We start from the raw sequence: 14,558 nt of genomic DNA on the forward strand, positions 1-14,558 counted from the left end.
GGCTTCCGCGGCCGCGTAACGGCCCCCCTTCCGCTCCCCGCGGTGTGCGCCCGGGGCTTCCCTTTCCGCGGGGGGCGGCGCGGAGCTGCTCTCGTGCTCCCGGGCCGCTCCCCGCCCCCCTCGCTCAACTTTGAGGAAGGAGACTGAGGGCGGCCTCTTTCTGTTCCGCTTCCCCGGCAGGCCGCTCGGTCCCGAGGAGACTCGGCCCTTTCGCTGCGTTGTTGGGGCTGTGGCCGGGCACCTGCGTCTGCTGCTGCTTCGCAGGGATCCGCGGCGGCGTCCGGGGCTCCGGGGCCGGGACTCGTTGCTGAGAAGGCGCCGGAGACCAAAGGAAGGAACCGCGCGTCTCTGAAGTCTTGAGCTTTCCTCCTCCTCCTCCTCCCCCCTGCCCGGCTTTGTTGGCACGGAGTAAACACGGGCTGGAAGTTTCGCGCTCTGCCTCCTTCTGCTGGGAACCTGATCCGCTCTTTCCTTCTCTTCTGTTGCTTTTAGTTCATCTTCTTTACCCCAGGCAACGGGTTTGATTCCTTTGCGTAGCTGGTTTTGACCCTGCGCAGCTGGGGGTTTCGGCTCCAGCCCTGCTGAGGAGTTTTATGGCAGATATTTTTACCTTTATTTTTATTTTTAAATGTTTTGACATAACCAATTTTGTTCTGCAATGAAACGTCTCCTATAAATGAAGAGCGTAATAGGACTTTATTTCCCCTTTTTTCTTTTGTATCTTATTTGAATCCTTAAAAAAATTTTTTTGAAAGATGGTGCTGCCTGTAAGCAGTATGGTGGTATCCAGATAGCTGTTGTTTGCAGATGCCTTTAGAACCCGAAGCTGAGACATGCCCTTCAGTTCAGATGTGAAATTTGGATTTTCAGTTTTACTCTTGGTCTCATAAGAGGGTTATTTATTTCATCCTGAGCTGATGCTCGTTATAGCGAGATGTATGCGGAATAGATGAAAAAAGAGGCTGTAAAAGAGAAAAAACAGCTTCTTAAATCAACAGACTTGGCCGATTTTGGAAATAGCTTTGTAGGGTCTATAAAAAAAGAAGGATGGGTAGCTGATTTCTAAGAGGTCAACTCTATGTCAAATAGCCACGGATGTAGAATCCTCAAGGACTCAGGATAGTATTTCAAGGAAAACAAACTGGAAAATATAAATCAGACGGAGCGAACACCTTGTGCAGTCCTTTTGGATTTGGTAAGTATGCTGCATGAATTGATATGCACTTTATTAAGCATCCTGTTGGTAAAATGGCACAAATAGCAGCCGGCATACAGCAAATATTATGCTGTTTTTCAAAGTCTATATTATCTCACAGAATCTAGTTTTTTCTTGCAATATCTAATAACTAGTAATAGCTGTGAATGTTGGAAGAAGGAACAGGGGTAAATGAAAGAAACGTCATAATTTTGACAATGCCCTTCTAAAATACGTGCTGTTGCTTGTGAATTATGAGGTAGACTTTGTTTACATTGTAATCTGAGCGTCAGGATGATTCCTACCTTTGACCTAGTTTGAACAGTATGCAAATGAAAGGGCTGCAGTACTCTGTACAAACAAGAGTTTGTGTTTCTCTTCTCCAGCAAGGATGTTTCTTAGGTAGCTTGACACAGTGAAAGTTTCTATTTTTCATAATTCTCTGACTGAGTAACTACATTTTCTTCCTGTGGTAAAGAGGAATTAAGGATGTAAATCTGTGTGCCTAACCTGGGATTTTGGTAAAATATTGGTGTAAGTCTGCTTACTACAAACGTTTTTTAGAATGTAGTATATTATACCTTTAACTCAACTTGTTTGAAAGCTTTACAGTATAGTTTTAAAAAAAAAATCTGTTGTTAATATTCCTTAGATACCAACAGACTGCTTTAATAATTCACCATTTCCACATTGTCTTACTGTTTACGTTCCTCCTAGTCACAAGGCAGCCTTATTAAATGAACATTTTGTTTAATTTTATATAATTTCAATAAATGTATTTACAATAATTTCTCTGCAGGTTTGCTATCAACAGAATCCAGTACTGCCTCAAAGAAAAATTAAGATGGACAAAACAACTTAGTTCAAAAGTCAGTGGTAACTTTATTCAGCTTAATTTTTTTCTTACATTTCATTCATTAAGGTTGGCTTGACTTTACTTTCAGTAGTGCTTTGATTATTTAAAGCAAAGTTGGCACGGTCAAGGCTGTGGCTCTATTTTTATAGTAATTTTTTCTTAACTGTTGTTTAACTAATACTGAATTTGGGTTTGGGAGGGGGAAGGAGAGGGGTTGCCAGGCAGAGGCATAGATAGAAGGGACAGTGTCTGATAGTAGAGCTTTGAATACACAAAAAATGAGATGACTTTTTATGATGGGTTTTTCTGTAGTCTGATATTTTGGTCAGGCGCAAAAGGACTTACTTCAAATAGAACTAACTTCTTAGTGTCTGCTCAGGGTCCATATTATCATAACTCTTCTGTCCCATGAGAGGCGTATGAGATTTCAGCTTCTGTCTTGGATGTGGGAGGCAGTTCTGTTGCTGAACTGACCAGCTGTTTTATTTCATTTGAATTAAACTCTAATTATATCAATCATGAAAGGGATATCACAAACTTTAAATTGATTAGTTTCTAAAAATGAGGTAGTCGAGTGTGTTGTCATCTTCCAAACCTTCCTGTTCGTTTCTTTAAAAAAGGGTAAGGTTTATTTAAAGAACTGCTTTGAAGAAAAAATTCTCAGAAAGTGAGGTCCCTACTTTTCTATAGTTCAATGAATTGAGGCCTGATTTTGCTAGAAGCTATGCATGTGATAGATTACCTGTGAGGAGTTGCTTTGAAGATCATAGAGCTCTGTGTTTGGGTCTTTTAAAGCTTCTCTTCTGACCTCAGATCTACTGCTGGTAGAGTAATTCCCACTCGCTCTTGCTTGGGAACATAGATGAATGGCAGTTAACCAGAGTAGATGTCTGGGAAGCAGCCCTAAGTGCCTCTTTATGCTATCCTTAGGCTCTTGTGGGACAGCCCAGCACACATCTACCTATAGGGCATTTACTCAGGCCTGTTCCGAGTAGTCTTCTGTGCCTTGTCCCGGGTCATCTAAGTGGGAATGAGCAGGGGTGCTTACTTTGTCAATGCTGGACCTAGAATGAAGGGGGGGAGGAGAAGGAGGCTGCCTAGACCTATTCAAAGTAGCTTAGGCCTGCTTCATGAAGTCCCTGAGAGAGAAACTGGAGGCTGATTATTTGTTTACATTTGTACTACTATTCATCAACATGGTGTAGGTGTGTCTTCCACCAAAAGTTATATCAAGAGTATACAAGTTATATCAAGACTGCTACTCAGACTACTGATTCTTTACTTGTACCAGAAGCTTGTTCTTGATCAGGTTTGTTTGGTGAACTCAAAGCTTTTCTTGGAACATGTCACATTTTATTGAATGATTTCCCTTTCTTTGGATTGTTGAAGAAGACCTTTCACTCCTGGTAAATGAACTTCATTCTTTATACTTTCCTAGTTACTAACAGCCCAAGATACTTTTCCTCCTTCTTCTTCAGTGGTATCCCAAAGATGATAGATGCTTCTGCTTTGTATCCATATGCATTGGGCATAATATGAAGTGCTGCTTCATAGAAGATGTATCTGTTTGTGCAAGCTTTGTACTTTGAGTAAAATCGACATTGCTAGGCATGGCTTGTTAAAGAGAAAATTGCTGCTGTACTAGTCCATGTTATTATCTGTTTTTATTTGTATAGTTTTGACAGTCTCTTGAATACTTTGTAGAAGGTACGAAGATATGATCCTTCTCTTGAAGAGATTATCTTCAGTAAACCTAGTTATCTTGGTATGTCACAGCCATAGGTCTCTTTACTGGTGGGGCTGGTAGGCACAGTTGTGATGAGGATGCATTTATGACTCGAAAGATGTTCTGTACTGGCATAGTTAGGGTGACCATGCATCCTGGTTTGGCTGGGACAGCCTCAGATTTTGTAGGCTGTTCTGTCTAGTTGATGAAAATGGAAACAAAAGTCCTGGAATTGGCCGTCTAAGGTGATCCCTTGTTTTTCTACTGACTATAGTGTACGTGAGTGTGCGGCAGCAGAGCCAGCCTTAGGGAAAATGGCAGCCTGGACAAACTTGTATTTTTGTGCCCCCTCCCTCCTCAAGTCAGCTGTGCTGCTGCAGACAAAGGTAGGCAGACAGGGGTGCAGTCCAGCTGGGAGGCAGAGCAGCATTGTGTGCTGGGAAGGTAGGCACCACTGCCACTGTGTGGGAACAAGGCAGGTGGACTGGAGTAAGCTATATCAGTAGAAACTTTCATATATAGGCAAGGCTTAGATGGGTTGTAATCTATTGTGATGCGGTAGAGTTGAGCTGATTGTGTAGCTTTGCAGTTTGTTTGGGTTTTTATATCTATTTTAGGCTACCTTCTGCTGTCCATCCGATAGTAAGTTTCTTCTGTGTGAAGCAGATAATAAAACAGGGTGTCAGCAAAGTCTTAAGACATGAGTCTGCATGTCCTTGATAATCTGGTTTTGCTTGCTTTTTTTAACTTAAAAGAATTACATTTCTTTTGTAGGACTAATAGTTCTGTGCTTCTCAAAAAAACCTCTGGGGTTATATAAATAAAACAAAACAAATAAAACAAAAATTGTCTTCTTCTGTAACTGGCCAAAATGCTACAGTTTGTAGTACCACTTTGTCATTAGTGTTATCTCTGATGTCATCATCACAGTAGTTTTGGACTCGTAAGCAGTGAAGTGTTGGGAGTGGATTGGTATAGTATGTTAAAGACTTTCCTTCTTTTAAAATATATTCAGGCACCTCCAGTATAATCTGATTTCTCACTTTGGGAAAGCATAATCTGTTTGATTGCTGCATTCATGACATTTGTATGCACTGTACCTATACGTGCTTTCAGTTGCTCTTTTCAAATTTCTCTGTGAAGTCACATGTACACAAGCACCCGTAATGATTCCCATTTGTTTGTCTAGCAGCAGTCTGAATCTCAAACTAGATAATCAGAAGCTAAAGCTGTAAATACACACTTTGAACCCCTTGCAGAGGGAAACAGGACTTATTCAGTTTATACCTACAGTACCCTGCAGAGAGAGAACAAGAAGAAGTGGCCAGCCTCCTCTGTTTCTCTGGTATCTAGTAAAGAAACATTTGATTTTGCTGCAGATGAGGTTTAAAAGACTGAAAGACGAGAAAGAAAAGTGTTAAAATTCCAAAGAGGAAAAACACAAAGTTTTTTGCGGTTGTGAAGAATTGCACAGAGTATAGAAAAGGTAGTGAAGTGTGCTGGGAATAGTTTCAGAAGGCTGATTGATGTCTTCCAGCTACCTGACACATTCTAAATCCTTGCATAGAGATGCAGCTCTTCTGTTGAGTTAGCTTGATGCCAGTTACTTAAATTCTAGGTAGAAATGCAGAGGTATTTTTTTGCTAAGTCACTGTGAAGTTACGATAAACTATATCTTGTCTGTTATAGACACAGACGATAGGCACCACAGAATAGCCCCTCACCCTCCCTCTGTGCCACTCCAGTCCTCTTCCTCTGCCTTTTGCTTTCTGTCCTTCCTTGGTCTGCTGCTTGCCAAGGACAGTGATTAGGGGTCTACTTAATTCGTGGTTTTGCCATTTATGCAGAAAATGGTCTTGTTCATGATCTCCAGGAAATATTGTATTGACTGTGATTTCCCATGAAATCAGCCTAAAAAAACCCAAGCATATTATTTGTATAATACACTGTTTTACAATGTCCCAGTACTTACTGCAATACAAAGACAAGTCAACAATTACTGCAGCCATAGATCACATGATTGAGTTAGTCTGCTAGTGACAGGCTAAATGAAGGTGCCATTCAGCAAAGTGAAAATGCTTCTATTAAGGTTAGCCTTAATTAGTATTTTTATACTGTTTGTGGAATGCTACATATAATAATAAATTATGAAAAGTTATAATTTGCATTGTATATAAACTTGTATTTATAATATATTTAAATGAAGATTTAAATGTAATGTTTATATTGATTATAATATGATAAATTATACAACATGATTTACTTTCTGTGGAATTTGCTGTTAAATTATAGCATATTATACGGTATATGCCCCTCCACCAATCGGTGGCAAAGGGTGGGGCTGCGAAATCATCTCTTCATGCTGTGACCAAGTTCCAGAAATTGCTTTGTCTTGCTGCATGCTAAGTAGACTCTTAGCAATGAGAGCTTTTTAATTTGGAAGAGGGGTGCATCCACAGCTGTGTTTAGGACTCAAAGGACCCACGGGTTTGGGACCCCAGTTCAAGTCCCTGCTCCAAAGCAGTTTTTACCCTGCATATTGCTAAATGAGGTAGAAGCAGAGCTTTGAATGTGTGGTTTCCCAGCCCATTCCAGGGCAGTCTCAATTCTTCTGATGAAAGTGATACTTCTTTACACAGCTTTTTGGTTTGACCAAAATACACAATTTTTGTGAAATGGTGTTTTGTCGGTCTCTAGTAGCACTTTATATTTAAGCTTGTTTTCTAGAATGATTTGAATGTTCTTGTGTGCATTTTCATGTTGTTTTAGTTTGCTAGAGTGACAGTCTAGGTGAGGGTGGTTCAGTATGCTCCATTTTGAAATACTGATTATGGGGTTACTTTTGACAGTTGTCATTGTGTTCTGGTATTTGCTTTACAGTTAATGATTAAACTTCTTGTGTTACACTGACACCCAGTGAAGTTAAACAGTCAACTTTACTGGCATTTTACATGGTCATGTAATAGGGTAGACTTTTTACATGATGCTTATGAGCTTCTGTATAATTGCTAATGTAGAAAATCTCCATCAAGCTTTCCAGGTACACCAAGCCAGAGGTTTGTTTTTTATTCACTTGTCTTCACTGAACATCAAGCCTCCACTGATGGCAGAAAAGGAAGTTTTAATAATAAAAAAATCCCCTCCTACCATAATATACCAGACATTCACAAAAGATAGTGACAGATGAGGAAAAGGTGTGGGGGAGAATAGACTGAGGGAACAAAGTTAAGATGTATGAATGGTCTGTGGCATACAGCATTTTTGGTAAAGTTAAGATATGAACCCGTAGATGAATGAGGCGTAACTTCTTGCATCACTGTTTTCTGTATGAAGTAAACAAGAATTGCTGCACGCTGAAGACTGCTTCTTGTGTTGCTTTCCTATATGGAATTTTATTATGTATACTTACAAACATTTAGTATGGGGGGGGGGGGGAAGGGACAGCTCTGTTTTAATCAGCTGCTCAGCAGCAACTTCTGTTTGTGTGCACACGCTTGGCTTCAGCTTGCTGTGGGGTGAGTGTGTGCATACAAGGAGTTGCTGCTGAACAGCCAGTGCACAGTAAAGCCTATCCCTTTTGCCCTAATGTGTAAGCTGTTTGTGCATCTCCCTACCATTCTTAACCTGTCTACAGGGAAAATACTGCTTCAAATAGAGATTATTGACTCAAATAGCTTTATTTTAAGTTATGAAATTATCTGAAGCAGCCGTACTATTTTTATGGTGGTACAGTTGCATCTTCTATTAATATTCTCTGATATGGGAAGCCTCAGAGATGGTGAAACTTAATTTCCTTTTAAAGTCTTTGTCTGCAAACTAATTTCCTTAGGCTGCGAAGAGGGTATATAAACTTTAAAACATTTTTTTACAGTTTGTAGCCAGCCTATGATTGGTTTCAGTTTCACTTGCAAGAAAATCATTTTTGTTTCTAGTTGGTTTTCCATCAAATGGCATTTTGCTTTTCTTTTTGGAATTGAAGCTCCTAAAATCTGATATTGGGTATGTGTATGTGGTAGAAACATTTGGTCTCACTGTTACCATTCTCACAGGTCTCTCTCCCTCATTGTGATGCTGCAAGATTTCATTAATTAAACTACATGCTTTGCTTTTATAAACAATAAGTGTAGTCTTTTTTTTAAGGTACATGTACCTGCATGATGGCTTTTTAAATGGTAGTTTTTAATACCAGCACTCGAGTAAGGTTTAATCTGTCCACACCTCTGTGACTTAGGAAAGTATACCTGTTTTGTAGATAAACGGCAGCTTTGCTTACCCAAATTCACAATGGCAGTCTCTGGGAGAGGGGGGAAACAGCACAGATTTGAATATCCACCAGGAGCGGTGGAGATACAGCACAGATTTGAATATCCACCAGGAGCGTTATTCCTGTCTCCAGTTAGGAACTAGTTTAGCAAGCTAAACAGGGCATCTTTAAAATTGGGTGGGGATGGCGTCTCTGGTCTCATGTCCTTATGATCTTAAATAAGCCTATTATGGTTTCCTACACAGTTTTATCTCTTGGAGGAATGATTCAATGAGCGTTTCCCTCTGTCCTTCACAAAACACTGAATACTTATGTGACAGACAAGCTGCTTAGGGAGCAGTCCTGTTCGGAGGAGTTGCATCAGAAAAACAAAACTAACTCCTTTGCTGAATTCTGGGTGACTGGTCCGACAGGTTTAAACTAAATTTAATTAACTGTTTGTTATGCTGCCTGGGTGTTGCTGTAGTTTTTGTTTTTTTTGTGGTTAAGAGATGGAGTGCGGGGTGCTTGTAATTAGGATGCAGTTTCTTTGAGGTTTGCCGAGGTGGGGGCAAGCTGCTTGAGGGTGTGAATAGTACTATCTGCCATTTAAAGTAAAGAACACTGTACTAAGCTGCACACAGAAATGAAACTGTTTTATATTGTTGCAAGAGTGCAAAAAAACAAAGCTACACTTCTGCTCACATTCATTTTCACTAAGGAAAGTCTCATTGTATTTGGCATCCTACTAATAGTTACCATGCCAGTTTAGAATGCTAACTGCTTTTAAGCAATCATTCTATTCAGACCTGAAAAAAAAGTATTTGCAGAACCAAATTGCCTGAATTCTTGGATGCCAGAACATTTTTCTATTACTAAAACTAATGCATAACTCTTATTATACAGGCTTTGGTATTCTGAAGAAATGTGGCCTATGCCCAAATTCTTAGAATTCGAGCATCTGAGCTGTAGTCTTGAATAAGAGAGGCATTTGACTTTCATGACTATTTATTAAACTAGTCTTTCAGGGCAGGATTTTGGTCTTCAAACAGAACAATGCTGCTGTTACTTACATTTCGTTTTTGAGATGGCTACTGAAATATTTTTCAAGTGTTTGTTTCTTTTTTAAACATTTAAAAAAAATAAAGGTTGCTTCCATACTAGAGTGGGTTCAGGGAGTAACTGCAACAATAGTTCAGACTTTTGGAAAACCAACATTCTGTGGGAAATGGCTAAGTGATTGTTCCGTTTAGCTTACAGAAGAGAATGCTATGAAGCAGTTGATCAATCAATATTTGCCAGTCCTGGGATACAGATCTGGTACTAGATCTGTAAATCTAGATCTGATCTGGTACTAGATCTGCAAACAAAGGCAGCTAGAAGAATTCGGAAAGTGCCAGCTAAAAATACCAGACATAATTCCAGTGGTATGATGCTCATTAACAATATAATCTAAATAAAGAGTTTACCAAAGTACCAAGTTTTTGGCTGCTTTTTAAAAACGCTAAGTAAATCTGTATTCTAGGTCAGACTCATTATTTGAATTGCTGACTGAAATTTTATGATCTGTTTTATGGTGGAGGTCCAATTAAATTATAATAGGCTCATCTCGTTTTAAATTTGGAATCGGGTTATTTGGTACTTTATTTTACTATAAGGGTATTTTATGCAGCAGTTTAGGGCTATTGTGATCAGTGTTATGTACTTAAACACGCAGAGGCAGCTAGTGTAGAGGAAACTATACTGGGAGAACTGAATTATATTGCCATAACTTATTTTGCTTGGGTAACAAGTTACCTTGTTGGTATAAAGTACAGTTTTTTGTGTTGTTTTTTTTCCTAGGTTTATCTGGATTTATACTAGGAGCATTTTGCTGGTATAGAGCATCTGTATTTTTACATTGGCAAAATATTCCTAGTATAGCTGCTACCTAATATTCAGTGGTGCTGTGCGGTTACACTTTGAAGTAAGCATAAAGCTGTCACTGCTAGAAAAACTAGGCTTGAAAAACCTTGCTTGCTTAGAGCAAGTAGTAAGCTTTTTCTCATCAGCTGAGGGCAGAGTGGGTTCATTTAAATCAAGGTGATTTAAATTATTGATTAAATGAACAAGAGAAACCCCTGATTTAAATCAAGTTTCCCACTGATACTACTTCACATATTTCTTAAACAATGGTGAAAATCTGATCACTGAAACATGTTAATTTACAACTCAATACAACATTTTACAACATCTGTCCTTTATTTTTTTTTTTTTAATGTTCAGATGTTATTAACTCTAACAGACAAGTCATCACAACACTAAATGTACACTGTCCTTAAAACTTGTGCAACTAGATCTCATCTCCCCCACTCCCACTGTCATTTTTATTCATAGACTGAAACAGAAATACAATTTTTCCTGCTTTTTTCAACTCCCAGTCGATTTCTTAGCTTCGAGTGAATAATACCAAAGGATGAAAATATTCTCTCTGTGCCTGCAGAGGAAACGACTGCTGTGAAAAGTTGGCTTAGCAACTGAAGAGGAACTCTTTTTCATGGTGCCTGGCTAATGATTTCCACCAATTCAAGGGACTGACTTTGTTCAAAACATCATCAGTAAACATGTTCTGTTTAAATAGTTCCCCTCCAGCCCTGAAATTTATTATGACTGGCATAACTAAGGAGTGATTTTGAGATGCCCACGCCATGGCAGCAGCAGCATCAGCATCTTCAGAGGTTAGGCATCTACCTTTATTATCTGGGTTTGAGAGTGTTCGCAAGAAAATGAGGTGGAGTTAGTGCTTGATCTATTCGCTTCTCTATTGCCTGCAGTTTAACTTTCTGGTTAGGTATTTCTTTCTTCAATGTCTCTTGAAGTGCCTTCCAAATTCGACAGCATCAGCAATGCAGCAACAATCTCTCTGACGTTTGTTTAAGGCTATGGATATATAAGATTCAGTATACTGAGCATATCCTCTACATTCCTCTTTAATCCAATGTTAGATATTTTGGGTGAGATGCTTCCATCCATTTTATCCTGGCTTTCTACACAAATTGTTGTGAGAATAGGCCTGTTCTTAAGCAGTTGTTCAAAAGAATCAACCACAGAATTCCATCTAACATCTTGAGGGAGAATTAGTTTGGATCCTCCTGTTCTCTTCAGTGAATCTGAAACAAAATGGTTGTTATGGAAGTATTTTGTGACTTCAGCAACATTTTCTTTTATTCCTGGAGAAGTACTTAAGTCTTTGGCTAAAAGATGCATTAAATGGGCACTGCAGGCATACATTATTAAGGAGCATCTTTCAGTTTCTTCTTTTAAGTATCTTCTCATCTTTGCCATGCTTGCAGCATTGTCTATGACAAAACTGCACATGTGACGGTTGAAATTTTGCTCACAGTTTATTACAACTTTCACTGTCACTTTTAAATATTCTGCTGTATGGGCATTTCCCGATGTATCTATTGTTTCTGACAGATAGGCAACCCCATCTTCTGTTGTCACGCAGGCACATATTACTGGATCATTGTGTACATTGCTCCACCCATCAAGGCTTAAACTGGCAAATTTCCCCTCAGTATTTCTTGCACACTGTTCAAGTTCCTTCTCATACACTGTATCTAGCAACCTTCCACCAATGTCTGCCCTACCAGGTGGCGTGTAGCCTGGTCGTAAGGACTCAACCATGTCAATGAAGTGTTTATTGTTAACAATGTGAAAAGGAGAATTTGGGGCATAAATGAACCAAGCAATCTTTTCATCTGTGGTGTCTTGTTGGTATTTGCTGGTCCTTACTACAAACTCATCCATGATGGTGGTGGATGATTGGAATCTTTTGCTTGCTACTGATACTTTTTTGTCTGAAACGCATTTAGTTGCAGCACTGCTGCTAAAAGTACCGGTGGATGACTGAAGTTGTTGCAGGTAGACGGTCAAAGTCCCTCATGCTTAAATGGGATCCTGAAACAAATGATTTTTGTAGTCATTCTTCTCACTCTATTATTTAGTTAATCATTTACATTCTTTTCAGCAAGGATGCAGATCTGATTCCAAATTACCAAAAAAAGCTAAGCCTGACTGCACTTAGAGTGCGCTTAATTTTGGACTAAGCCCCATTGAACTTAGTGGCACTTGAGAAAACGAGTATAGGATGGCGTTCCCTTGGGAAAGCTGAGTTATGCTGAAGTAAAATAGGGAATAGACTGATGGCATCACCATTATGGTCCGGGGCCATGATGTTCCAAAATAAGGGGCATGTATTATGTAATATAAAATAAGAAAATGACACCCAATGGCAACTGGCAACTCTAGATTTCTCTTACTGCAGTGTTTTGTACCGTAGACTTGGGTGATAGATTCTAAACCTAGTTAACTAATTAAGCCATAACGATTACCTAAGCTAGACTTTTTTTCTAGTAACATCCAACATAGCAAATAGCTTGGAAATTTACTTGTTAAATCACTTATACTAAAAGGCATAGTGAGTCTTGAAAAATGATGCATTGCAAACTGAATTATTTAATTTACTAACCAGTTGATCCACATCGTTCTTCAGACATATATCCACGTCTTCATCCATATCATTGTCTCCCAATAAGCAGTTTTCATTATGATGTTTCATTCTTGCAACTAGGCGCTGCATCTCCTTCTTGCACTGCTTACACTTGACATCTTTTCCTTTTCTCCCAGGAAAGAAATGTCTTCAAAATATTCCTAGATAGTGTTTTTCTTACGCCCAGAACCCATGGCAGTTTTTCCGGGGGGCGGGGGGGGGGGGCAGTTTTTCGGGGGGTGTGTGTGCGCACGCGCGTGCTACTGAATAATGTCAGAGCCATTAATTCATTTTTATGAGACTGTAAGTGTACGCTTAGCATGTTTGTGATGAGATTTAGTTGTAACATTTTTAAATGAGACAAATGTAATATTTTATTGATGATTTTTTTAAATTAAAAAAATCTGGTTTTGTTTGTTTGTTTTTAAATCATTGATTATCCTCCCTGCCTGAAGGTTGGTTAAATGTGTAGCCCCTTCTGCTGGAGGGGAAAAAGGGAAGTGTTGCATCAACTCAAATGCTGCTGCCGCCATTAGGAGGGAGACAAGGAATTGAACAGTCTTGGAAACAAGGTCTTTTATTAGAGTAGGAAGATGTAGTTGTGCAGGGCCTGCTCTGCTCCGTTTTTCAGTTTGCAAGGGTAAGACAGCAGAGTAATAAGGCTATTTTTCCCTATCTTCCTAGTGTTTGAAAATCTCTCAGTTCTGGTTTGTTTAGGGAAGTGTTCATTCAGGCTTGTTTAGGAAGCAGTGAGAAATGGAGTAGCAGCTATGGAAAGATTTGCAAAGGGGGTGGTGACAACTGATTTGTAGATTAAGGGATTAGAGCAAGTGAAGATGTGTTTAAAACTAATTTTTGGAAAATGGTTGTGCAGGTGTTGCTCACCCTGTTTAGTAGACTTTGTCGTTGGGAAAGGAAATTCTCTCTCAATCTTCTGAAATTTGTTTGCAAGCTTTTGTCATAGCTATGTAGACTAACTTTTTTCTTGCATCCAGTTGTGCAAAGCATACTTTTTTCCTAGCAGTGCTTGCACATTTTGCTTGCACATTTAATTATTTTCAGTCAGATTAAATTTGTTTACATTAAATTTTTTATTTATACCTCTATTTTAATTGCCTTGGGGTAAATTGCTAAATGACTGAACTCGCTGTCTTAATTCTTAATATCCTGCGGTGTGAAGGCACTTGCAAGGATTCTTAGTGACAGTCTGGTACTTCATGATGAATTTTTTGTCAAAGCATGTGTATATTGTCAACCATGACAGCTCTCCTGACAGTAAGCTTTTCTAGGCAAAAAAGTTACATCAGTAGGTCATAAGTATGAAACATCCTTTGCAAAAGGAGGGGAGGCTTCTAACCAGCTGAGGGAGTCTGAAAATGAAGATAGAGAACAAGTGAAAACCTTTTAGCTGTCATTTGAGCTTTGACAGGATTATATAATCATGTTCACTTTGACTTAGCCAAGTTGCTTATTTTCTGATTCATTGTAAGTGCTATACTAGGACACGACTAACTTTTCAGCACCCCTGAGCCACACCAATAGGGGCTACATTGATGCTAGCCATTGGGCACGCTGCTGCCATTGCTATAGCTGTCTGTGTCCCATCTGTCTCCTCCTGCCCTGGCACTACTGTAGTGAATGCCCCGGGGGGTGGGGGGGGCAGTCATTACTTCTGCACCCTTCTCTTGTACCATTGCTCATTGTTCTCTTGCTCATTGTTCATAGGATAAGTTTTTTGCTGTTAAGTGATGCTGATTCTCTGTAGATTGAATAAAATCAGTGGTGCGTAACCTTCTGGCCCTGCAGGTTGGATGATGGCATGGAGCTAATCTGCGGGCCAGATCCCACACAGAGGGTTGGTGCTTGGGTCTGGTCCTGTGCTCCAGCTCTGCTGTGGACCAATGAATTAGCACATGGGGCTACCCTACCTGGTCTGTGGTGCTCTCCACGGATCTGGAAATTTAGCATCAGAGGAGTGGTAGTTGATGCTGCCACTATTTCCCC

At 39.6% G+C, this 14,558-nt stretch overlaps 1 protein-coding gene across 1 annotated transcript in view; it reads left to right on the forward strand.

The window, feature by feature from the left end:
* The first annotated feature begins 6 nt into the window (after positions 1 to 6).
* The window catches only part of GPBP1 (GC-rich promoter binding protein 1), a 57,245-nt gene continuing 42,693 nt past the window's right edge, over positions 7 to 14,558 (forward strand). The window contains exons 1-2 of the mRNA XM_006021255.2: positions 7 to 1,195; positions 1,995 to 2,064. The gene's annotated coding sequence lies outside the window, so the exon portion shown is untranslated. The remainder of the gene's footprint in view (positions 1,196 to 1,994; positions 2,065 to 14,558) is intronic.

Source organism: Alligator sinensis, unplaced genomic scaffold (genome assembly GCF_000455745.1).
Source record: "Alligator sinensis unplaced genomic scaffold, ASM45574v1 scaffold123_1, whole genome shotgun sequence".
NCBI classification, from domain to species: domain Eukaryota; kingdom Metazoa; phylum Chordata; order Crocodylia; family Alligatoridae; genus Alligator; species Alligator sinensis.